At 35.8% G+C, this 27,350-nt stretch overlaps 1 pseudogene; it reads right to left on the bottom strand.

The window, feature by feature from the left end:
• Positions 1 to 5,836: 5,836 nt before the first annotated feature.
• The window catches only part of LOC112858775 (protein SET-like), a 62,914-nt pseudogene continuing 41,400 nt past the window's right edge, over positions 5,837 to 27,350 (bottom strand).

Here is a 27,350-nt window from a genome sequence, read left to right as displayed (position 1 = left end):
TTGCTCATTTGCAGAACTAAGTCAAGATGCACTCTGACCAGGGAACTTAATGGGGGAGATACGTGCCTAATTCAGATCCTTAAATAAGAAGATTTACTGGCCCTGGAGTTTAGTGTGCCCATGCCGAGGCAAGGAACAGAGTTACTGTCCCAGCTGAGAGGCATTGGGAAGATTAAAATTACACCAACTATCTTCTCTGACAATAATAACATGAAACTAGAAATCAACAATGAGAGGAAGAATGGAAAATTTATGAACACATGGAAATTAAATAACATTCTCCTGAAAATCAATAGATCAATAAATAAATTAAGGGAAAATAAAAATGTCTCTTCATAACATACCAGAACTTATGGGATGCACTAAACACAATTCTAAGAGGGAAGTTCACAATAAACTCATAGGTTACAAAGCAAGAAAGATCCCAAATAAGCTGCATAACTCTACACCTTATGGAACTAGAAATAGAACAAATTGAGCCTAGAATTAGTAGAAGAAAGGAAAGGATAAATATTAGAGCAGAAATAAAATAAATAACAGAAAACGATAGAAATAAAGAACCAAAAAACAAATAGCTAAACTAAGAGTCAGTTCTTTGAAAAGATTTTTAAAAATTAACACAACCTTGACTAAGATTAAAAAGAGAAAGTACCCAAATTAACAAAATTATAAACAAAGAAGGAGACATAACTGATACCACAGAAATTCAAAGGATCATAAGAGGCTACTCTAAACAACTGTACACCAAGAAACTGGACAACCTAGATGAAATGGAAAAATTCTTAGAAACATACAACTTACCAAGACTAAATCAGAAAGAAATAGAAAATCTGAATAGGTCAATCACTAACAAGTTGAATCAGTAATAAAAAAATTCCCAACAATAACAACAGTCTCCCAACAAAGGAAAGCCCAGGACTAGATGGTATCACTGGTGATTTTTTTTTGTCACTAGTGAATTACAAAAAACAGTCAAGAAGAATTAACACCAATCTTATTAAAATTCTTCCACAAAATCGAAGAGACCCGAACACTCCCTAACTCACTTCACGAGGCCAGCACTATCCTGATACCAAAACTAGTAAAGGACACTATTAGAAAAAGAAACTATAAACCAATTATTTGGATAAATATGTATGTAAATACTCTCAATAAAATTCCAACCAATTTCACTGGCACATTAAAGGGATCATTCGCCCTGATCACGTGTAAGTTGTCCCTTGAATACAAGGATGGTTCAACATATGCAAATTAATGTTCAAAATCACATTGATAAAATGAAAGAAAAAGAATCATGTAATCATTTCAACAGACACAGGAAAAAAATTTGGAAAAATACAACATCCATTCATGAGAAAAACTCTTTAAAAATTAGGCATAGAAGGAACATATCTCAATGTAATAAAAGTCATTTATGACAAGTCCACAGCTAAAATCATATGGTGAAAGATTGAAAGCTTTTTTGCTAAGACTAGGAACAAGGGTTCCCACTCTCAACACTTCTATTTCAACATAGTACTGGAAGTCTGGGCTAGTTCAACAAAGCAAGAAAAATAAAAGTATCAGAATTAGAAAGAAAGAAGTAAAATTGTCTATATTTGTAGATGATATGATTTCATATATAAAAAATCCTTAAAAGGCAGCCAAAAAACTGTTAGATCTAATCAATGACTTTAAGAGTAAGTTGCAGGATACAATACTAACATAAAAATCAACAGCATTTCTTTATACTAACAATGAATTTAATATAAAAATATTTAATGAAATATAAAGAAATCAGTGTCATTTACTATAGCATAAAAAACAATAAAATACTTAGGAATAAATAAAGATCTCTACTCAGAAAGCTACAAGACATTGATGAAAGAGATCAAGGAAGACACAAATTAATGGAAAGTTATCCCATTTACGGTTTGGAAGAATTAATATTGTTACAACTTCAATACTACTACCAAAAGCCTTCTATGGATTCAATCCAATCATTTTCAAGAGTCCAATGGCATTTATTCTAGAACTAGAGAAAACACGCATTTACATGGGTTCCAGAATTTACATGGAACCACAAGGACCACAAAGAGCCAAAGAACCCTGAGAAAGAAGAACAAAGCAAGAGGCATCACACTTCCTAATTTCAAGCTATACTATAAAACGACAGTAATCAAAACAGTATGGTACTGGCATAAAAACAGGCCAATAGATCAATGGAACAAAACTGAGAACCAAGAAAAAACCCAGGCCTATATCATCAACTACCATAACAAATATTTGACAAGGAAGCCAAGAATACTCAATGGAGAAAAGAAAATCTCTTCAATAAATGGTGCTAGGATGTTACGATATTCACATGAAAAAAGAATGAAATTGGATCCCTATTTGTATCACTCACAAAAATTAACTTGTCATGGATTAATGTATGACCTGAAAACATAGAAGAAAACATGGGAATAAAGCTCCTTGACATGGGTCTTGATAATGGTTTTTTGGATATAACACCTAACACACAAATTACAAAATTAAAAACAAATAAGTGGGACTATACCAAACTAAAAGCCTTCTGCACAACACAGAAAACATCAACAAGGAAACAAGATAGCTTGCAGAATAGGAAAAATATTTACAAACCATATATCTGATAAGGGGTTAATATCCAAAATTTTAAAGAACTCCTATAACTCAATGGTAAAAAACAAAACAAAACAAAAAATAAAACAAACAGGAACAAAAAAACAATTTTAAAAATGGACAAAGGACCTGAATAGACCTCCAAAGAAGATATACAAAAGACAAACAGGTATATGAAAAGATGTGCAACATCACTAGTCATTAGGGAAATGCAAATCAAAACCACGAGATATAATCACATACCTGTTACAATGGCCATTATCCAAAAGACAAAAGATAACAAATCCTGGTGTGGATGTGGAGAAATGGGAGCCCTTGAGCATCGCTGGTGAGATTGCAAATTGATACAGCCACCATGGAGAACAGTAAAGAGGATTCTCAAAAAATTAAAAATAGAACTACCATATGATCCAGCAATTCTACTTCTGGGAATAAATCCAAAAGAAATGAAAACACTAACTCAAAAAGATATCTGCACCCTCATGTTTATAGTAGCATTATTTACAGTAGCCAAGACAGACACAACAGAAGTGTCCATCAACAGATGAATGAATGAAAAAGTTGTGATTGATATATATATATACATACATACACACACACACACACACACACATATATATATGCATATATGGGCAAAAATAAGGAACTCCTACTCTTTGCTACAACATGGATGGATATTGAAGGCAGTTAACTAAGTGAAATAGGACAGAGAAAGACAAATACAGTATAATCCCACTTGCGCATGGAATCTAAAAACAAAAACAAAACCTTATAGAAAAGTAGATCACACTTGTTACTAGCAGTGGAGGGCAGGAAGGAGGGGAATTAGGGGAAGACAATCAAAAGGCACAAATTTCTACTTATAAGATAAATAAGTACCAGGGATGTAATGTACCACATGATGACTAAGTTTAATATTAGTTAAATATGTACTTAAAAGAATAATAAGTATATGTCATTGAGAACAATGTCTCAATAACAATGAAATGAGAATATTATGTTGTTTAAAATATGTCACTTAAACAAACAAAATCTTCTATATGGAACAGCATTATCCTTGTCTTAATTTTTTAGAAGTATTTCCTAATGTGAGATTAATAGGAAAAATGCTTGGGATTTTTAATATTAGATTTATATTAGTTTTCTAAGGTTGCCATAACAAATAAGCATAATGGGCAGCTTAAACAATAGAAATTTATTCTCTCACAGCTGTGAGGCGGGAAGTCTGAAATCAAGGGTTGGCAGGATTGATACATTCTGGAGCTTATGAAGGAGAATCTGTTCCATACCTCTTTCCTCTTTTCTGATTGTTGCTGGGAATTCTAAGCACTCCGTGGCTTGTCAGTGCTTCACTCTAATCTGCCACCATTATCATATGGTGTTCTCCCTGTGTGTTCTCTAATTATTCATGTGGCCTCCTTTTAAGGACACCAGTCATTTGATTTAGGGCCCATCCTAATCCAGTATGACCTCATTTTAACTATTTACATGTACAAGACTCTATTTCCAAACAAGGTCACATTCCAAAGTTCCTTTAAACATGAACTTTTTTTTTTGGGGGGGGGGAGGTACTACTCAACCTAGTACACAGATAGAATTTAAAGGAAGGTATAACCATAATTTAAGTATAAAATAGTTGATTCATAAAATGAACTATTAGTTTCCTATGAGATGAATAATATAATTCAATAAGTTGTTTGTTTTCTAAAAACATTTAATGTATTTATAAGCCAACTTGTACTGTTTTCACTTATAAGGGATATAGTCTCTGACTTATAGTCTCATATGTTTAGAAAATAACATTTGAAACTATGTATATTCACTGTCTTTCTAAAAATCTGCTTGTTTTCTGAGGAACACAAATATTCATGTCCAGATTTTGGCATTGCCTGTAGCAAACACTGAAATAGAAAGAGTTTGCATATATTACAAGAGTTTTTAAATGAGCTGCTATTATATGCCCACCATGTTATTGAAGAAATTCCTACCTCATTCCTAATCTCACATTAACAAGTACCTCTATATAGTTGTTAATATTTTACCCTTAGTGATATTGAGATTAGGGTGTGTTACTGAAATATAAACTCCAGGAGTTACTAGAACAGGTTAAGCCTATCCTGTTTACTACTACATCCCTGGTATTTGGAGTATCACTAGCCCATATTGAGCTCAATAAATATTAACTTAATGAAAGAATGACTATTTTAGTAAGATAGCTCCTTATTCCTTAAATAAGCAAGTCTAAAATTTAGTGTTTTGTTCATCATTTATTAAGGAAATCCTCATTAAAGTTGATTATAAACATCCTAATTCTATTTATTTATTTAATTACTTATTATTTATTTATTTAGTGTGTGCACATTTAGTTTTATTGTAACAAAGCAATGTGTACACTTTTAATGTTTAAAACTGAGCCTCCTTCCTTTCCAGTGAAACTAAATTTAAAAATAAACAGGAACAAAATTACAAGAGAATGTCAATTCCAAATAAGATCCTACAGGTTCTGCTGATCCTCCCATCGAGTGGCAGGGCTCAAGTCATCATTAGGAGAGAATGTTATTTTAAAAGTGCCATCTTCAGCTGCAAGGATGTCCATTAAACATCACAATTAAACATGCCAAAGGAGAAGCCATGTTGTCAAAATGCCCAGTTAACCCACCCTCAAACCCAACCCTTTGCTGACCTTCTATAAACCCATTTTTTTTTCGTTTTTTTTCTTTTTTTTTTTTTTCAGCAAGAGAAATCAGACAGATAGATACATGTTGGTAAATGTTAACTGTCCATATTCACATAGAGACACAGTGTAATTTCTGAGCCCAATATACAAAGAAGGGGAGGAAAAAGCTAGAATTCTATGCCCTACTACACAGGGGCCTAGCACCCTCCAGCTTCCAGCAGAGCTAGGGAAGCAGAAGGTTTTTCTTTTTTCCCACAGAGCACAGTGGTGTTGATTCCATAAAGTTTTTGTTGAGACAGGAAGGGATTAACATGAATTTGGAACAGAAAGGGGTAGAGATTCTTTTCCCACTATATCCTGCTCAAGATTATTTCCCCCCAAAATAAATTGAGAACCATGGTATAAAGGGAGAGAAAAGAGACTTCAAAAACAGGGTGAATGAGCACAAGAGGAGGAGGGGAAAAAAAAAAGATTGCAAGTTGCTCCCAGGAACTGGAGAAAATTTAGAAAGGAAGCTTGGAATCCACCAGTGTTCCATTAGTCATCTTCTCCTTCATCCTCTTCTCCTTCCTCCCCCTCATCATCATCTTCAGCTTCATCCTCATCTCCTTCTTCATCAGTATCTTCCAATCCTTCTTCTTCTTCATCATCATCATCTTCTTCTTCTCGTTCCCCTTCATCATCCATATTGGGAACCAGGTAGTACTGTAACGGATTTGGCCAAATATCACCTTTGATGACCTCTCCTAACTCATCTGCACCCACATCAGAATGGTCAGTAAACCAGGTGAAGAAGCTCTCTGGTTCCTCACGCTGTCTCTTCCTGCTGGCCTTATTCTATGTTTGACTTGACCGTTTGTCAGATCCTTTCCAGATTTCCATTTGATTTCAGTGGACTTTGAAGATAGATCATCACTCTCATTCCTACGATATTCTTTGGAGAGAACTTTATTTTCGAAGTGAGGGTTTTCATCAAAATAAAAATCTATTCTGTAACCTGATTTAACATCTTCAAATTCTGTCACTTCAACTCTTGTCAAATAATGCAGTGCCTCTTCATCCTCCTCCCACGCAGTAAAAGCACTTGTGGATGGTTCACAAATGTCGTTACCCCAAAATTTGGGATTTGGGTGATCAATTTTGACCTCTTCTGAAAAAATGGTTGGCAGAGTTGGTTATATTCCTGTTCTACCTTCAAAATCTCCCCACTGGCTTGTTCATTAAGTCTGTCTATTTCATTTTGTACTTCATCAATATGTTCAATTGCTTCCTTCTGTTCTTTTTCTCCTTTTGTCAAGTGCTGAGAGGTGGATGTCTCTTCTGGCTTGGGGGCAGCAGGCGGTCTCGGCTTCTTCGTTTGAGGTGGAAGCGAAGACTGGCGTTTGGGTACATGCCATGAGGGAAGTCCACAAAACCCGGGCAGACGCCGTTCTGGAAGAAGCTCTGATTACTCTATTTTTATTTATTCTTAAAGCTTTTATTTTTTTAAGTTATCTCTTACTCACTGTGGTGCTCAAATTCACAACCCCAAGATCAAGAGGCACATGCTGTACCTACTGAGCCACCCAGGCATCCCTAAACATCCTAATTTTAAACCTATAGTTTTTTGCTAATAAATTACTTTTTTCTTTAGATGCCAAAGTGTTTTTTTAAGGATAGATGTATAGTTTTAATGGATACATCTAAATCAATTGGTGATATTTTCATTTTCAAGTAAATATGTTTTTTCCTGGTTTCAAGAACTCTTTTCTTATCAAAGCTGGTACAATCTCTGTTCCAGCATAATCAAGTCTTTAAAATACCAATCTGGGCTTTTCCTGAATTCTATGGCACATAAAAATAGAGGAAAAATCTAGAAATGTTTCTGGGGATATTTTAATACTCAAATGCCTTTATCTTTTTATTAAAAAGCACATAAATATTCAATAAGCAATCTCAAAAAAGTGGAATTAAAATATATCTAACGTTATAGGGCACTTGGGTGGCTCAGTCATTAAGTGTCGGACTTCAGCTCAGGTCATGATCTCACAGTTCATGAGTCTGAGCCCTGAGTAGGCCTCTGTGTTGACAGTGTAAAGCCTGGAGACTGGTTCAGATCCTTTTTTCTCTCTCTCTCTCAAAAATAAATAAACGTTAAAAAAACATTTTAATGTATCCAATGTTAGATTGTTCTAACAAGAATTATTAGAATTCTTGTTAAGAAGGATCTTAGAATTTAAACAATTAACTCCAAATTCACTGATACTCTTTGTGTAACAAAATATGTCTTTATAAATTAATACTTAGGAGAGAGGAGTACACAATTTTGTTTTATTATGCATAAGCAATATTGAAAGTATGAATTATAATCTAACAGGAATTGATATCTCCAAAGTCTTTTTGTCAACCTACCATGAATAAATTTCATTAAGTGAGTATCATTGTGTGTTTGGTAGAGCATTGGGCCCTGAGATAATACTTAATGATTTATTTATAACTGAGATTTTCCTTAAGTTAAATTTTCATTAAGGAAGTGATATATTTTAATAAATTTAAATACAGTGTTTATTTACTAAGCACTGAAAGAAGAACAAAAAATATGGATTTGTTTTGGTGAGATATTTACCTTAACAGAAATAACTTATATTTTCCAGATGGTAGAAAAATAAATCTGATGTATAAAATATTATTTATAAATCTATATATTCAAATATAAACAATGGTATCAAAATTATTAAAATGATAAATATATAGGTCTTTAAAATATTTAATATTTAATTTGTTAAAAATATAGATTTAAAATTGCAAACTAAATTGTATAGGAGTAAACAATCTTAAGTATTAAATCAGTCATTTATTAACCACTGGTTGAAACTATAATTAGAAGCATTCTTATGTGTAATTTAGCTGTGTTTTGAGATAACACAGTACAACAACTAGATATCACTTTCATCAAAATATTTTTCAATTTTCTTTTAGGAGAGAAAAAATAAATTATTGCTAATAGAAAATTAATACTGAGATTGATAATAGGTGAATTATGTAGCAGAAAAAAACATTTCAAATGCCTTAATAAAAATGTTTCTTATCTGAAGTGACTGGAAACCTAGGCAATCAACCAACAGAGCTATCGAACACCTGTTTCTTTCATCTGTGCTGTTCTATTTTCCCTGTTATCCCAAGGCTGGTAACCCACATGGTAGAGAGAGGACTACCTGTGAAAGTGTTTTTGTTTTGCTGTGTTGTTTTTTCTTTTTGTGTCTAATGGGAATGATGAAGAGAAATAAGAGAAAACATGTTCTCTAAAGTAAACTCTAAATTCTTCCTTTCAAGTTTATGAGACTAAGTTCAGTCACATGACCATTTCTGGACTAATATCAGCTGCTAGAGGCAGGACATATATGGTTACTTTAGCGTTTCTTTTACTGCTGTTACTATGGCATACTTCTAAGTTTTTTACCGTCTCCCCTCCTTACAATGCATTTATTCCTTGACTCTATGTTTACATAGAATGTAACAGGGTTTTGCTTTCAAATCCAATCTGACAGTCTCTACCTTTTAATAGCTGGTGTTAAAAATTGTACATTTAAGTGGTTATTGATACATCTGGACTAAAATGCATCAATTTCCCATGTGTTTCCAATTTGTTTCTTATGTTTTTTTTCTTTTATTTTTCCTCTTTCATCTTTTTTCTTCTTTTTTTGTTTCCCATTTTATCAGTGCTGTTCACTCAAGCTATAATTGTTTTTTTTTCTTTTCGTGGTTTATAGTTTATAAAATCCATACTTATCACAATTGTTTTTTTTATATCACTTCATGTATACTACATGAACTTTCCAACAATGTACTTAAATTTTTCTCCCCATGGTATTTATGCTATTATTTGTCATACATTTTGGGACATAGGTACACTATGTTCCTTCAAAGAATTTTAAAGTTTTAGCACTTACATTTAGGACATTTAACCATTTAAAGTTTTTGTTTTGTTTTGTTTTGTTTTGTTTTTATGTGGTAGGAGGTAGGTATCCAAATTCATTTTTGTTGATGTCGCTATCCAATCCTCCCAACACCATTTCCCTTATGAAATGACTTCCAACCCTTGTCAGTAATCAATTGACCATAATATATAAGCTTATTTCTGGACTCTCAATTCCATCCCATTGATCTATATGGCTATTTTTATTATTTATTGGGAAGTGTGGCTCTTCCAACTCTGTTCTTCTTTATCAAGATTATTTTAGGATGATTTCTCTGCATTTCCATCTGAACTTTATTTTTTTTTAAACTTTTTTTTTTTTTTTCCAACGTTTATTTATTTTTGGGACAGAGAGAGACAGAGCATGAACGGGGGAGGGGCAGAGAGAGAGGGAGACACAGAATTGGAAACAGGCTCCAGGGTCTGAGCCATCAGCCCAGAGCCTGACGCGGGGCTCGAACTCACGGACCGCGAGATCGTGACCTGGCTGAAGCCGGACGCTTAACCGACTGCGCCACCCAGGCGCCCCTCCATCTGAACTTTAGAATCAGCATGTCAATTTCTGAGAAAGGGTAGTTTTAATTTTTTATAGAATTGAAGAAAGTCTGTAGACAGATTTGGGGGGTATTACCATCTTAACAATATTAAAACTCCCAATCCAAGAACATGGATGTTTTCCCCACTTATTTATTATTTATCTTTTTAACAATGCTTTGTAGATTTCAATACACTTGCAATTATTTTTGCAAATCAATTTCTGGTATTTTGTTCCTTTTGATCTGTTATAAATGGGATTTTTTAATTTAATTCTCAGATTTTTCATTACATCTCTAGAGAAATATAAATGATTTTTGGCTATTAATCTTGTATTCTTCAGCATTGCTGGGATCCTTTAATAGTTCTCATAAAGTCTTTATTCCCTTTATACTTTTAAGATTTTGTTTTTGACTTTCAGTATTTTCACCGTGATGTCTATAGTTGTGAATCTGTTTAATTTAGTCTACTTGGGGTTAATTAAGCTTTTTTGAATGTATAGATTAGTATTATTCATCCTATTTGGGAAGTTTTTAGCCATTATTTCTTCAAATATTTTTCTGGTCCATTTTCTCTCCCTTCTCATTATGAGTATTCCACTCATGCTTATAATGGTGTGTTTAATGGTGTCTTATAATTCTCTGAGGCTCTGTACAGTTTTCCTTATTCTTTTTTTTTTTTTTTCCTGTTCTTTTGACTACATAATCTCTAATTACTTCTCTTCAATTTTGCTGATTTTTTTCTTCTGCCACTTCAAATCTACCATTCAGCTCCTCTAGTATATGTTTCATTTCAATAATTTTGTATTAACCTCTAGAATTTCCATTTGGCACCTTTTTTTTAAATAATTCCCATCTCTTTATTGATATCCTGTATTTGATTCTTTCAGCACAGCTGCTTTAGTTTCTAACACATGGTTAAGGTGGTTGTTTTGAAGTGATTTTCCTTCACCTGATCTAGGTACACCTATCAATATTACATGCGATTCCATAACATCTCCAGCCTGCTTATATGGAAAGCCTGATTTGTGACATTAAAAATCATGTTACATCCAGAAAATATCTCACATCAATTTTCTTCAGTAGTTAAGATACTTCCTTTCAACATTTGCACAATGGTTCAAACTTTCTTTGAATCTGAAGTACAGGCTGATTTCTTCTTCTGCCCAATTCTGTGTCCTTCCCTTCCTTTGAAAGCATTAATCCTCAGAGCATCTTCTAATAAATATCTTGCAGACCAATCTCTGCTCAAAGTCTGTTCCTGAGAAACACAACCTGCAAATATTTGTCTGTTGTATAAAATTTTCAAAAACATAAAGTTGTAGAGAAGAAAGTAAAAATAATCCATATAATTGACCATTCAGTTATTAAGTATACATTACATGTACCTTTAATAATTTTTCTGAGGTGCTTTTATAGTTACCTATACCACAAAAATATGATGGTACTATATATTTTGTTTTGTAACCTGCATTTTTATTTAACATATTGTGATTATCTCCTCGAACTTTAATTAATTTGAACTCCTACGAGCTGTTTCTGAAAATACTTCATTTACTTTATCAACATTAACACTGTGCATTACCAATAAAAATATTTACAATCTTGGCAAGAAAATAATATTTATTATTTTTATTATATTTTTAACATGCATGTTTTGATAGTGTACCCAAAAAGGAATACATCTTATTTCCAGAGTTTTCTTTATCATTTATATTGTCACTATTTCTTTCCCTTGTATAAAACTCTAGTAACGACTGAGCTGCATAAAAAGTTCAACTCATTACCTCATTCAATGTCCTATAAATATAGCCCACGTGATTCAGTAGATCCCCCTACTGAGAACATGACTGTGACATTAAAAAGCATGTTGGATATTTGGAGAAAATACCTTGCTGCAATATTAATTGGCATTGCATTTAACAAAATACAACATTCATTCTAATGAAAACTCTCCGATACATGGGCACATCCTCATCTCATAAAGGGAAGCTAGGGAAAAGCTACAGGGTTCTTTCTTTAATATCCTTCATTGTGAAAAAGTGAATGGTTTCCCTCCTAAATTCAGGAACAAAGAAGGAATAACTGCTCTCAACACTTTACTAACATTGTATTTATACTTCCGAGCAGTGCGGTAAATAAGAAAACATTAAGCACATCGATTTTGGAAACGAAGAAGTAAATTTTACTTGTTTGAAAATGGAATGATCATCTATGGAAAGAATTCTATGGAACATGTTAAAAACTATTAGAAATACTGTTACTAATTTCGCATACAATGTAATATACAGTAACAATTGCATTTCTATGTACTAACAAAAAAGTCAAAAATGAAAAATAATATATTTTAAAAGAGCGTTAACATTTTGGAATAATTAAAGGTAAAAAATGACCAAAGTTGTAAAAAATGTATACAGTAAAATCTATAAATCAAATCTAAAGAAATTGAAGACAGGGACCTAAACACATTGAGACATAGGCAGCTTTAATGCAACAACATAGATAAAAGGTCAGTTCTGCCTAAATTGACTTATAGGTTTAGTGTAATCCCAGTCAGAATCCCAGTAGGCTTTGTAGATACTGACAAGCTGACTTATTACAAAGGTAAAGTCATCAAGAGAGTGAATACTGTGTTAAAAATGGACAAATAGAGCAGTGGAACACAACATTAAATCAACCAACAGACCCATACATTATTTTTGACAAAGCTCAAAGGCAATTCTTTGCAGAAAAGTAACAATTTCAGCAAATATATACAAACAAATTTTGATCATACTTCTCCCTGTATAGAAGTCTTAACTCAAATTGGATCATAGATCTATGTGTAAAACTAAAAACATAAAATTTTGAGAAAAATACATGGGAGAAAAATCTCTTGAGTTGGACAATATTTTTTAGACACCAAAAGTATGATCCATGAAATAAATAAATAAATAAATAAATAAATAAATAAATAAATAAATAGATTTCATCAAAATTAAGCTGCACTAAGAAAATGAAAACAAGTTCAAGTCACACACTGGACAAGCTATAAGCCATTTAAATATGTACAAAAGATCTGAAGGCACACATAATGAAAGAAGATACATGGATTACAAACAAGCAAATAAAATATGTTCAACACCATTATTCATTAGAAAAATACCATTTAAGGGGTTCCTGGGTGGCTCAGTCAGTTAAATGTCCAACTCTTGGTTTTAGTTCAGGTCAGGATCTCATGACTTCACGGGTTCATGGGTTTGAGCACCTGCTCTGACAGTGTGGAGCCTGCTTGTGATTCTCTCTCTCCCTCTCTCTCTTCCCCTCCCCCACTCATGCTGTCTGTCTTTCAAAATAAATAAATAAACTTAAAATAAAAAGAAAGATACCATTTAAAATGACAATGAAATACCACTACGTACCTAGTGGAATGATTCTATAATAGAACCACTCCACTGCTAGGAAGAATGTAAAATGGCACAATATTTTGCAAACAGTTTGAGAGTTCCCCAAACTTTATAGGTACTAATCATTTTACTTCAAGGCATTTTACAAAATAAGTGAAAGCATATGTCCATAGAAAGATTTTTTACATGAAGCAGCTTTATTTTTAATAATTTCAAATTGCTAACAACAGCCAAAATATCCATGAACAGGCAAATAGACAAGCAAGTGATGGTATATTCGTACAATGGACTACTGCTCAGCAATAAAATGGAGTGGCCTATTAATATATTCAGCAGCATAAATGACTCTCCAAATAATTATGCTGAGTAAAAGTAGCCAGACAATAAGGAGTAGGTATTTTGTTCCATTTATATAAAATGTTATATATTTTATTCAAACTAATATTCAGTATTCAAATATTCAATAATATTCAAACTAATCAATATTAAGAGAAAGCAGGTCAATGGTTGTCTGGTGAAGGGTATGGGTTATAGAAGGATGAGAGGAAGAGATTCGAAAAGAGGACTTTTGGATGTAGTAGTTATGTTCATGATCTTAATCGTGGTGATGGCTTCAAGGCACGTATGTATATAAGAACTAATCAAATTGTGTAATTTAAACATTTACAGTGATTTTATAGCAATTATACTTCAAATTTTGCTTTAACTTTGCGTAATACAATCCATGAATTAAATGTTACCTATATTACTTATATACTATAGTTATTTTAAATATATAGGTTTTATATTATTATAGAATAAAGAAATTAATCTGTACAAATACAGAATAAACCATTAATTATCTCTCTTTAATAGCATAATGAACCAGTAGGAAAAAATTAAGACAATAGTGATAGATAGGAGTTAAAGCACTTGAAATAGCATGTCATTTGCAGAGAAACACGCATATCAAGCACTAATATATATTACTGTGTGCTGATACATGAATGAAGCATTAGTGTATTTTAACTACATATGGTGTTGGAGGTCACCAATGAAGTCACCAATGGCCTTCATTAAAAATCAATATTTCATGCACCTGTGTGATATTCTGAGTATATATTAATAAGCCTAGAAAAGTGCCTGGCACAATGTAGACACTCAGTAAATATTTGTTGCAGAAGTACTGCTTGAAGCCTTTAAAAATCACCTTGAAATGTATTAATTCTTAAAATGGAATACTTTAACACCAATTAGAAGTAACATTTTTACATAGGTGAACTATTTAAAAGATGCATCTTGAGTTACCTATAATAGATTATTTCTTCCTTGTCTAAAAACATAAGATTTCTCATTCTCCCAACCAGAGCTTGTCTCATTAATTTTCCCTTGAGTCTGAATAGTGTTTAGTGATGCTATCTTGACTACCTCCCTGGGTACCCTATTACTGCTTCATTGACCTCATGACTAAGAATTTCTTCATCTTATCTAGTTTAAGTATTCTCTCTTCATGTTTCGGACCATTACTTCTTGTCTTACCATCTTTAACTATCTTGAGTAATTCATCCCCTCGGGAATTTTAGCTACCCATAAATATAATAAAAAGAAAAGCCATATCTCATTGGATGACAGTTTGTGAAAATTGAGACAACTCTATTCTAGTGAAAGCAGTACTCTAGGGCATGCAGAGAGCACTGGTGAAGGAAAAAAATATCCCTGGTGTGCTGACTTGAGGCAAGGTCACTAAATTTTATATGCATAGATCCCTGAAGCTACTCTTCATTTACCAAACAGATAATTTTTAATTATGGCTTTTATGATATCTATTTTCCCTTTGAACTATGCCCATAGGTAGTACCGCTTCTTTCTAAATGATGATTAAAAAAAGAAGAGAGGTTGAGGGATGTCAGAATGAATTTTATTGTAAATAACTAAATATTATCATTTTGTGGCAACTTCTCTATAGATCTTATTTTTGATTTTTCAAAGGATTCCTTTTGTTTTGTTTTGTTTTGTTTTTTGTAGATCTTAGTAAATGCAAGTCCATATGATTTAAAATAATGACCCACTGGAAAATATTTTGGCTTGGGAAGTAGAATTTAAGAAACAAAATAAACGAGTAAAGGGGAAAAAAAAAGAGAGAGACAGAGGCAAATCAAGAAATGGATCTTAACTATTGAGAACAAACTAATGTTTACCACAGGGGAAGTAGGTCAGGGGATGGTTTAAATCGGTGATGGGGATTAAGGAGTGCACTTGTAATGAGCACTGGGTGTTGTATGGAAGGATTGAATCACTATCTTGTACACCTGAAGCTAATATTATACTGCTTGCTAACTAGCTTGAATTTAGATAAAAACTTTTTAAAAAGTTTCAGTTGGCTGAGAGGGACGATGGTGGCGTAGGAGGACGCTGGGCTCACCGCGCGTCCTGCTGATCACTTAGATTCCACCTACACCTGCCTAAATAACCCAGAAAACCGCCAGAGGATTAGCAGAACGGAGTCGCCGGAGCCAAGCGCAGACCAGAGGCCCACGGAAGAGGGTAGGAAGGGCGGCGAGGCAGTGCGCGCTCCACGGACTGGCGGGAGGGAGCCGGGGCGGAGGGGCGGCTCGCCGGCCAAGCAGAGCCCCCGAGTCTGGCTGGCAAAAAGCGGAGGGGCCTAACGGACTGTGTTCCGACAGCAAACGCGACTTAGCGTCTGGGAGGTCATAAGTTAACAGCTCTGCTCAGAAAGCGGGAAGGCTGGAGGACAAAGGGAAGGAGAGCTGCTGAGCCCCCGGACGACAGAGCTCAGTTTGGTGGGGAACAAAGGCGCTCGCCAGCGCCATCTTCCCCGCCCATCCCCCAGCCAAAATCCCAAAGAGAACCAGTTCCTGCCAGGGAACTTGCTCGCTCCGCGCAAACACCCAACTCTGCGCTTCTGCGGAGCCAAACCTCCGGCAGCGGATCTGACTCCCTCCTGCGGCCACAGGGCCCCTCCTGAAGTGGACCACCTAAGGAGAAGCAAGCTAAGCCTGCCCCTCCTGCCCCCGTGCACCTTGCCTACCCACCCCAGCTAAGACACCAGATCCCCAGCATCACAAGCCTGGCAGTGTGCAAGTAGCCCAGACAGGCCACCCCACCCCACAGTGAATCCCGCCCATAGGAGAGGGGAAGAGAAGGCACGCACCAGTCTGACTGTGGCCCCAGCGGTGGGCTGGGGGCAGACATCAGGTCTGACTGCGGCTCCGCCCACCAACTCCAGTTATACACCACAGCACAGGGGAAGTGTCCTGCAGGTCCTCACCACGCCAGGGACTATCCAAAATGACCAAGCGGAAGAATTCCCCTCAGAAGAATCTCCAGGAAATAACAACAGCTAATGAGCTGATCAAAAAGGATTTAAATAATAGAACAGAAAGTGAATTTAGAATAATAGTCATCAAATTAATCGCTGGGCTTGAAAACAGTATAGCGGACAGCAGAGAATCTCTTGCTACAGAGATCAAGGGACTAAGGAACAGTCACGAGGAGCTGAAAAACGCTTTAAACGAAATGCATAACAAAATGGAAACCACCACGGCTCGGATTGAAGAGGCAGAGGAGAGAATAGGTGAACTAGAAGATAAAGTTATGGAAAAAGAGGAAGCTGAGAAAAAGAGAGATAAAAAAATCCAGGAGTATGAGGGGAAAATTAGATAACTAAGTGATACACTAAAAAGAAATAATATACGCATAATTGGTATCCCAGAGGAGGAAGAGAGAGGGAAAGGTGCTGAAGGGGTACTTGAAGAAATTATAGCTGAGAACTTCCCTGAAGTGGGGAAGGAAAAAGGCATTGAAATCCAAGAGGCACAGAGAACTCCCTTCAGACGTAACTTGAATCGATCTTCGGCACGACATATCATAGTGAAACTGGCAAAATACAAGGATAAGGAGAAAATTCTGAAAGCAGCAAGGGGTAAACGTGCCCTCACATATAAAGGGAGACCTATAAGACTCGTGACTGATCTCTCTTTTGAAACTTGGCAGGCCAGAAAGAATTGGCACGAGATTTTCAGTGTGCTAGACAGAAAAAATATGCAGCCGAGAATCCTTTATCCAGCAAGTCTGTCATTTAGAATAGAAGGAGAGATAAAGGTCTCCCCAAACAAACAAAAACTGAAGGAATTTGTCACCACTAAACCAGCCCTCCAAGAGATCCTAAGGGGGACCCTGTGAGACAAAGTACCAGAGACATCACTACAAGCATAAAACATACAGACATCACAATGACTCTAAACCCATATCTTTCTATAATAACACTGAATGTAAATGGATTAAATGCTCCAACCAAAAGACATAGGGTATCAGAATGGATAAAAACAAGACCCATCTATTTGCTGTCTACAAGAGACTCATTTTAGACCTGAGGACACCTTTAGATTGAGAGTGAGGGGATGGAGAACTATTTATCATGCTACTGGAAGCCAAAAGAAAGCTGGAGTAGCCATCCTTATATCAGACAAACTAGACTTTAAATTAAAGGCTGTAACAAGAGATGAAGAAGGACATTATATAATAGTGACAGGGTCTATCCATCAGGAAGAGCTAACAATTATAAATGTCTATGCGCCGAATACCGGAGCGCCCAAATATATAAAACAATTACTCATAAACATAAGCAACCTTATTGAGAAGAATGTGGTCATTGCAGGGGACTTTAACACCCCACTTACAGAAATGGATAGATCATCTAGACACATGGTCAATAAAGAAACAAGGGCCCTGAATGAGACATTGGATCAGATGGACTTGACAGACATATTTAGAACTCTGCATCCCAAAGCAACAGAATATACTTTCTTCTCGAGGGCACATGGAACATTCTCCAAGATAGATCATATACTGGGTCACAAAACAGCCCTTCATAAGTTTACAAGAATTGAAATCATACCATGCATACTTTCAGACCACAATGCTATGAAGCTTGAAATCAACCACAGAAAAAAGTCTGGAAAACCTCCAAAAGCATGGAGGTTAAAGAACACCCTACTAACGAATGAGTGGGGCAACCAGGCAATTAGAGAAGAAATTAAAAAATATATGGAAACAAACGAAAATGAAAATACAACAATCCAAACGCTTTGGGACGCAGCGAAGGCAGTCCTGAGAGGAAAATACATTGCAATCCAGGCCTATCTCAAGAAACAAGAAAAATCCCAAATACAAAATCTAAAAGCACACCTAAAGAAAATAGAAGCAGAACAGCAAAGGCAGCCTAAACCCAGCAGAAGAAGAGAAATAATAAAGATCAGAGCAGAAATAAACAATATAGAATCTAAAAAAACTGTAGAGCAGATCAACGAAACCAAGAGTTGGTTTTTTGAAAAAATAAACAAAATTGACAAACCTCTAGCCAGGCTTCTCAAAAAGAAAAGGGAGATGACCCAAATAGATAAAATCATGAATGAAAATGGAATGATTACAACCAATCCCTCAGAGATACAAACAATTATCAGGGAATACTATGAAAAATTATATGCCAACAAATTGGACAACCTGGAAGAAATGGACAAATTCCTGAACACCCACACTCTTCCAAAACTCAATCAGGAGGAAATAGAAAGCTTGAACAGACCCATAACCAGCGAAGAAACTGAATCGGTTATTAAAAATCTCCCAACAAATAAGAGTCCAGGACCAGATGGCTTCCCAGGGGAGTTCTACCAGACGTTTAAAGCAAAGATAATACCTATCCTTCTCAAGCTATTCCAAGAAATAGAAAGGGAAGGAAAACTTCCAGACTCATTCTATGAAGCCAGTATTACTTTGATTCCCAAACCAGACAGAGACCCAGTAAAAAAAGAGAACTACAGGCCAATATCCCTGATGAATATGGATGCAAAAATTCTCAATAAGATACTAGCAAATCGAATTCAACGGCATATAAAAAGAATTATTCACCATGATCAAGTGGGATTCATTCCTGGGATGCAGGGCTGGTTCAACATTCGCAAATCAATCAACGTGATACATCACATTAACAAAAAAAAAAGAGAAGAACCATATGATCCTGTCAATCGATGCAGAAAAGGCCTTTGACAAAATCCAGCACCCTTTCTTAATAAAAACCCTTGAGAAAGTCGGGATAGAAGGAACATACTTAAAGATCATAAAAGCCATTTATGAAAAGCCCACAGCTAACATCATCCTCAACGGGGAAAAACTGAGAGCTTTTTCCCTGAGATCAGGAACACGACAGGGATGCCCACTCTCACCGCTGTTGTTTAACATAGTGCTGGAAGTTCTAGCAACAGCAATCAGACAACAAAAGGAAATCAAAGGCGTCAAAATTGGCAAAGATGAAGTCAAGCTTTCGCTTTTTGCAGATGACATGATATTTTACATGGAAAATCCGATAGACTCCACCAAAAGTCTGCTAGAACTGATACATGAATTCAGCAAAGTTGCAGAATACAAAATCAATGTACAGAAATCAGTTGCATTCTTATACACTAACAATGAAGCAACAGAAAGACAAATAAAGAAACGGATCCCATTCACAATTGCACCAAGAAACATAAAATACCTAGGAATAAATCTAACCAAAGATGTAAAGGATCTGTATGCTGAAAACTATAGAAAGCTTATGAAGGTAATTGAAGAAGATTTAAAGAAATGGAAAGACATTCCCTGCTCATGGATTGGAAGAATAAATATTGTCAAAATGTCAATACTACCCAAAGCTATCTACACATTCAATGCAATCCCAATCAAAATTGCACCAGCATTCTTCTCGAAACTAGAACAAGCAATCCTAAAATTCATATGGAACCACAAAAGGCCCCGAATAGCCAAAGGAATTTTGAAGAAGAAGACCAAAGCAGGAGGCATCACAATCCCAGACTTTAGCCTCTACTACAAAGCTGTCATCATCAAGACAGCATGGTATTGGCACAAAAACAGACACATAGACCAATGGAATAGAATAGAAACCCCAGAACTAGACCCACAAACGTGTGGCCAACTCATCTTTGACAAAGCAGGAAAGAACATCCAATGGAAAAAAGACAGTCGCTTTAATAAATGGTGCTGGGAGAACTGGACAGCAACATGCAGAAGGTTGAAACTAGACCACTTTCTCACACCATTCACAAAAATAAACTCAAAATGGATAAAGGACCTGAATGTGAGAAAGGAAACCATCAAAACCTTAGAGGAGAAAGCAGGAAAAGACCTCTCTGACCTCAGCCGTAGCAATCTCTTACTCAACACATCCCCAAAGGCAAGGGAATTAAAAGCAAAAGTGAATTACTGGGACCTTATGAAGATAAAAAGCTTCTGCACAGCAAAGGAAACAACCAACAAAACTAAAAGGCAACCAACGGAATGGGAAAAGATATCTGCAAATGACATATCGGACAAAGGGCTAGTATCCAAAATCTCTAAAGAGCTCACCAAACTCCACACCCGAAAAGCAAATAACCCAGTGAAGAAATGGGCAGAAAACATGAATAGACACTTCTTTAAAGAAGACATCCGGATGGCCAACAGGCACATGAAAAGATGTTCAGCGTCGCTCCTTATCAGGGAAATACAAATCAAAACCACACTCAGGTATCACCTCACGCCAGTCAGAGTGGCCAAAATGAACAAATCAGGAGACTATAGATGCTGGAGAGGATGTGGAGAAATGGGAACCCTCTTGCACTGTTGGTGGGAATGCAAATTGGTGCAGCCGCTCTGGAAAGCAGTGTGGAGGTTCCTCAGAAAATTAAAAATAGACCTACCCTATGACCCAGCAATAGCACTGCTAGGAATTTATCCAAGGGACACAGGAGTACTGATACATAGGGGCACTTGTACCCCAATGTTCATAGCAGCACTCTCAACAATAGCCAAATTATGGAAAGAGCCTAAATGTCCATCAACTGATGAATGGATAAAGAAATTGTGGTTTATATACACTATGGAATACTACGTGGCAATGAGAAAAAATGAAATATGGCCTTTTGTAGCAACGTGGATGGAACTGGAGAGTGTGATGCTAAGTGAAATAAGCCATACAGAGAAAGACAGATACCATATGGTTTCACTCTTATGTGGATCCTGAGAAACTTAACAGGAACCCATGGGGGAGGGGAAGGAAAAAAAAAAAAAAAAGAGGTTAGAGTGGGAGAGAGCCAAAGCATAAGAGACTGTTGAGAACTGAGAACAAACTGAGGGTTGATGGGGGGTGGGAGGGAGGAGAGGGTGGGTGATGGGTATTGAGGAGGGCACGTTTTGGGATGAGCACTGGGTGTTGTATGGAAACCAATTTGACAATAAATTTCATATATAAATTAAAAAAAAAGTTTCAGTTGGCTGTAAACTCTTTTGAAAATTTCTCAAATATGAAAGCTTACAAATATACTATGTGTGCTGAAACCAACATACATATATTTCCTAGCATACATTATTTGTCCCTGGCACAGTAGACTTTATCTAAACTATCTTGCTCATCAAGTTTCACTTCAAGATTCTTTCCACATGGTATAAAGCAATCTAAACTATAGTGTCAGAAATTCTACACAATTTTGATCTGTTCCCTGCCTTTTAAGACCCACTTTCAAATCTCCCAGTACAGGTCCTCATTCTATAAACACTTTTCTCTAATTTCTTGTTACATATTTATTTAGTTAGCTTTTATAAATCATGACATTTAAAATATATTTGTGGGAGAGAGAGAAAGCACAGCGGTAAAAGGGCGGAGAGAGAGGGAGACAGGATCCCAAGTGGGCTCCATGCTAACAGCAGACAGCCAATGCAGGGCTGGAACTCACCAAATGCGAGATCATGACTTGAGCCAAAGTTGGATGCTAAGCCGACTGAGCCACCCAGATGCCCCTCTGATCTCTTCTTTCTGAGACTCTTTTAAGATCATCAAAACAATATTTTTCATTAATACAGTAAGTCCACTACACTTAGTTTTGCTTGATTACCAGGTTTCTCTTTTTTTATTATTAAAAAAAATTATCATTTTTTTTTTTTTTGAGAGAGAGACAGAATGTGAGCAGGAGATGGACAGAGAGACAGCAGGGAGACACAGAATCTGAAGCAGGCTCCAGGCTCCGAGCTTTCAGCACAGAGCCTGACACGGGGCTCAAACCCATGGACCACAAATTCATGACCTGAACCAAAGTCAGTGGCTTAACCAACTGAGCCACCCAGGTGCCCCCTTTACCAGGTTTTTCTCATGGTTTTTCTGATTTTTAGATATGGAAACAATGTAAAATACTTTATGACAGTTTCAACAGAAGATTACACACTTTCACTGGAAATAGTTTTTTTGATGTTCATGATACAATTTTGTGTCCTGTTGTAGGTTGAGTTATGTCCCCACCAAAGATATGTCCAAATCCTAATCATTGGTACCTGTGAATGTGACCTCACTTATAAATAGGAACTTTGTAGATATAATAAAATTAAGATGAAATTACACTGCAACAGAATGGGCTCTCATCTAATAACTGGTATCCGCATGAGAAGATATTCTGCCTCAAGACTGACGTATGAACTCCTACATGAGTTTCTGGTCTGTCAACATGCCCTAAAGATCTAGCACTTACCAATTGCTACAATCACAAAGGCCTGTTGCTTAAAGTCTCTTCATGGATGGATGGACAAATGAATGGATGGATGGATGGATGGATGGATGGATGGATGGAGATAAATGATACAGAACTATATACAGACATAAGTAAAGATATAGCTATAGACACGGGGGCAAATATAGATAGATATATAGATACAGATATATTGATACAGATATAATCTCCTATTGGTTCTGTTTCTCTGGAGAACCTTAATACATATTTTGTCACTGGGAAGTGGAATACTACTCGAACAGATACTTCAAAATGTGTAATTGGATTTGGAATTGGGTAATTGGTAGAAGCTGGTAGAGTTTTGAGGCACATTACAGAAAAAGCATAGCTTGCCTTAAAAGGATTGCTGGTAAAAATATGGACATTAAAGTAGATTCTGGTGAAGAACCAGAAAGTGAGGAGAGCTATAGAGAAGCTTTTATCTTAAAGAATATATATGTATGTATGTGTGTATATTTATATTATATATAAAATAAAGAACAGAATGGTGCTAGGAATATTGAAGATGTTTCTTGTGAGTCTCAGATGAAAACAAAGGACAGGTAATGGGCACTGAAGGAATAGGGATCCTTTTGATAAAGTTGCAGAAGCTGGCAGAATTGTGTTCTACTGTTCAATAAAATTGAACATTTACCTTAGGAGATTTCCAAGTAAAGTGTGAAAAGTGCCACCTGGTTTGTCTTTGAGGCTCCTTAGGGCTTCCAGAAGGAAATAGCAACCCCCAACAACATCATGATTTTGGATTTATAGCATCCAAAATTGAAAGAGTAAATTACCATTCCCCTTTTGTGGTAATTTGTTACAACAGCCCTAGGAAGTTAATACATGGTCCATATAGTAAGTTTTAGAGATAGTCTCCTTGTAAATCATGAATCTTAAAGGAAGAGTTAGAAGAGAGAGATGACAGAGAGTAGAGCATGGGTATAGTCCATTGAAAGAAAAAAAATGATAAATTAGACTTTATTAAAATGAACAATTTCTGCTCTGTAAAAGTACACTGTTAAAAATATCGACAAGTCACATACTTGGAGAAAAATACTGTACTTGCTAAACACATATCTGATAAAGAACTTGTGTCCAAAATATACAGAGGACTTTTAAACTCAATAGTAAGAAAATAAATACGTCAATTAATAAATAGCAAGAGATCCTGACACCTAACTGAAGAATATATGCAGGTGGCAAATAAATATCTGAAACACCTCAACATATGTTATTTGGCAATTGCACATCAAACAATGAGGTATCAATACACACGTTAGAATGGCTAAAAGTTTTTTTTATATGTACAAACTCTACTAAATGTTGGTGGGGATGTAAAGCAACAGGGAACTTTCATTAATAGCTGTTGAGAATGCTAAATTGTTTAGCCACGTTAAAGGGCAGTTCAGTAGTTTCTTACAAAGCTAAGCATAGCCTTATATATGATTCAGCAACTGTGCTCAAAGGTATTTCCCTAAATTAATGAAAATGCACACACACACACACACACACACCCCAGACATTATTTCATAGTTGCCACAAACTGAAAGCAGCCAAGTTTTCCTTCCATAGATTAATGGGAGACAAAAATTTGGGTACATCTCAACAATAGAATACTTCTCAGCACTAAAAATAAGTGAGTCTCAAGCCACAAAACACATGGAGAAAAGTTATATGCAAACATTAAATGAAAGAAGTCAGTCTGAAAAGACTATTTCTAAATGATTCAAACTACATTAGAAAAGGCAAATGCTATGTAGAAAGTATAAAAACCAGTATTTTCCAGGGATATCAGGGGACAGGAGATGGGGTAAATAGATGGAGTACTGGAGGTTTTAGAGCAGTGAAAATACTGTTTGATACTATAATATGAATACATAACATTACACATATGTTAGAGCTCAGAACTTTATAACACAAAGAATGAACCTTAACAAAAATTATGAATTTTAGTTAACACTAATGAATCAATACTGGTCCATTAATTATAACGAATAATGCCCCATGTTAATAGTAGGGGAAACTGCAGGAGAGAGGGGAGAGCCTATGGGAACTATACTCTCAATTTTTCTATAAATCTAAAATTCATCTAAAATATTGATTACTTTAGGGTTGGAGCTTGGGAAGATGGTGGAGTAGGAGGACCCCGAGCTCACTTATATACCAGCATATCTAAGTCAATAAACTGGAGAATGATTCAATGAGTGATAGAACAAACTCTACCACTAAATATAGAGTAGAAGTGTCAGGTTCTGGTGAACAGGGGACACCGCACTGTAGTGCACTCCAGGACCTCTTTGTCATAAAGCCACTACATTCAAGAGTAACAAACACAGCTGTCACAGAAACAGACACAGAGAGGCAGAGAAAATGAGGAGTCAGACAAATCTGTCCCAAATGAAAGAACAGGATAGGACCACAGCCAGAGATCTAAACAAAATGTTATAAGTAACATGCCTGGTTGAGAATTTAAAGCAATGATCCTAAGGATACTCATTGCGCTTGAGAAAAGAATAGAAGACATGAATGAGACACAACACAGATGTAAGGAATAACAGGAGAGATAAAGGGCTCAATAAATGAAACATGCTTGATAAAATGAACAGCAGGGTGGAAGAAGTACAGGGATACATTAGTGACATAGAAGACAGAGTAATGGAGAGTAGTCAAGCTGAACAAGACAGAGAGAGAGAGAGAGAGAAAAGAGTTATACAAAATGAGAATAGACTTAGGGAACTCAGTGACTCCATCAAACATGATAACATTTCTATTACAGGAATCCCAGAAGAAGGAGAGAGAGAAAAGAGGGCAGAAAATTTATCTGAAGAAATAACAGCTGAAAACTTCCCTAATGTGGGGAAAGACACAGATTTCAAATACAGGAGGCATAGAGAACTCCCATCAAAATCAACAAAAGCAGATCCACACCAGGATATATTATAATACTGGAAAAATATAGTGATAAAAAAGTCTTAAAAGCAGAAAGACAAAAGTCAGTAACTTACAAGGGAAAATCTATAAGGCTAGCAGATTTTTCAACATACACTTTGCAAGCCGGAAGGGAGTGGCATGATATACTCTAAGTGCTGAATGGGAAAATTCTGCAGCCAAGAATACTCTATACACCAAGGCTATCATTCAGAATAAGAAAGATAAAGAGTTTCCAGACAAACAAAAACTAGGAGTTCATGACCACTGAATCAGCCTAGTATGACATACTAAAGAGGACTCTTTGAGTGGAAAGGAGAGACCAAAGGTGACAGTTTAGAAGTAGGAAAAACAAAAGTAGTCAAGCGAGTATTCCTGTAAAAAAATCAGCTAAGGAAATTACCAAAAAAAAGGATATAAAATATGATAACATATACCTAAAACATGGGGAGAAGAGGAGAAAACAATGGGTTCACACTTAAAAGACAATCAATATATATAGACTCCTATTTGCAGAAGAGGTTATATACCAACATGATGGTAACCATATATCAGAAACCACTGTAAATAGGCAAAGAATAAAAACAAATCCAAATATATCACTAAAAAAGCAAAAAAAAAAAAACATAAAAGGGAGAAAGAGAAGGATGATATCAGAGGAAATCTTCAGTAACAACCACAAAACAAGTAATACAATGGCAATAAAAACCTATCTATTAATAATTACTTTGAATGTAAATGGACTAAATGCTCTGATCAATAGACATAGGTGACAGAATATATTCAAAAAAATCTATATGCTGCCTATAAAATCCTCTTTTTAGACCTAGAAACACCTGCAGATTGAAAATGAGAGGATGGAGAAACATCTTTCAGGTAAATGGACGTAAAAGAAAACCAGAGGAGCAATACTTATATTGGAAAAATACACTTTAGGGGCGCCTGGGTGGCGCAGTCGGTTAAGCGTCCGACTTCAGCCAGGTCACGATCTCGTGTTCTGTGAGTTCGAGCCCCGCGTCAGGCTCTGGGCTGATGGCTCAGAGCCTGGAGCCTGTTTCCGATTCTGTGTCTCCCTCTCTCTCTGCCTCTCCCCCGTTCATGCTCTGTCTCTCTCTGTCCCAAAAATAAATAAAAACGTTGAAAAAAAAATTTTTTAAAAAAAGAAAAATACACTTTAAAACAAAAACTGTAACAAGAGACAAAGAAAGACACTATATAGTAATAAGGAGATAATCCAACAGGAAGATATAATAATTGTAAATATTTATTGGCACAAGAACAGACACTCAGATCAATGGAACAGAGTAGAGAACCCAGAAATGGACCCACAAATGTATGGCCAACTAATCTTTGACAAAGCAGGAAAGAATATCCAATGGAATAAAGACAGTCTCTTCGGCAAATGGTGCTGGGAAAACTGGACAGTGACATGCAGAAAAATGAACCTGGACCACTTTCTAACACCATACACAAAAATAAACTCAAAATGGATGAAAGACCTAAATATAAGACAGAAAGCCATCAAAATCCTCAAGGAGAAAGCAGGCAAAAACCTCTTTGATCTTGCCCGCAGCAACTTCTTACTCAACATGTTTCCAGAGACAAGGGAAACCAAAGCAAAAATGTACTGGGAACTTATCAAAATAAAAAGCTTCTGCACAGCAAAGGAAACAATCA

This window comes from Puma concolor, chromosome B1, assembly GCF_028749965.1.
Source record: "Puma concolor isolate L17-30 chromosome B1, mPumCon1.1.hap2, whole genome shotgun sequence".
NCBI classification, from domain to species: Eukaryota; Metazoa; Chordata; class Mammalia; order Carnivora; family Felidae; genus Puma; species Puma concolor.
The sequence above is the reverse complement of the archived record's forward strand: the minus strand, read 5'-3'. Positions and strand labels throughout refer to the sequence as shown.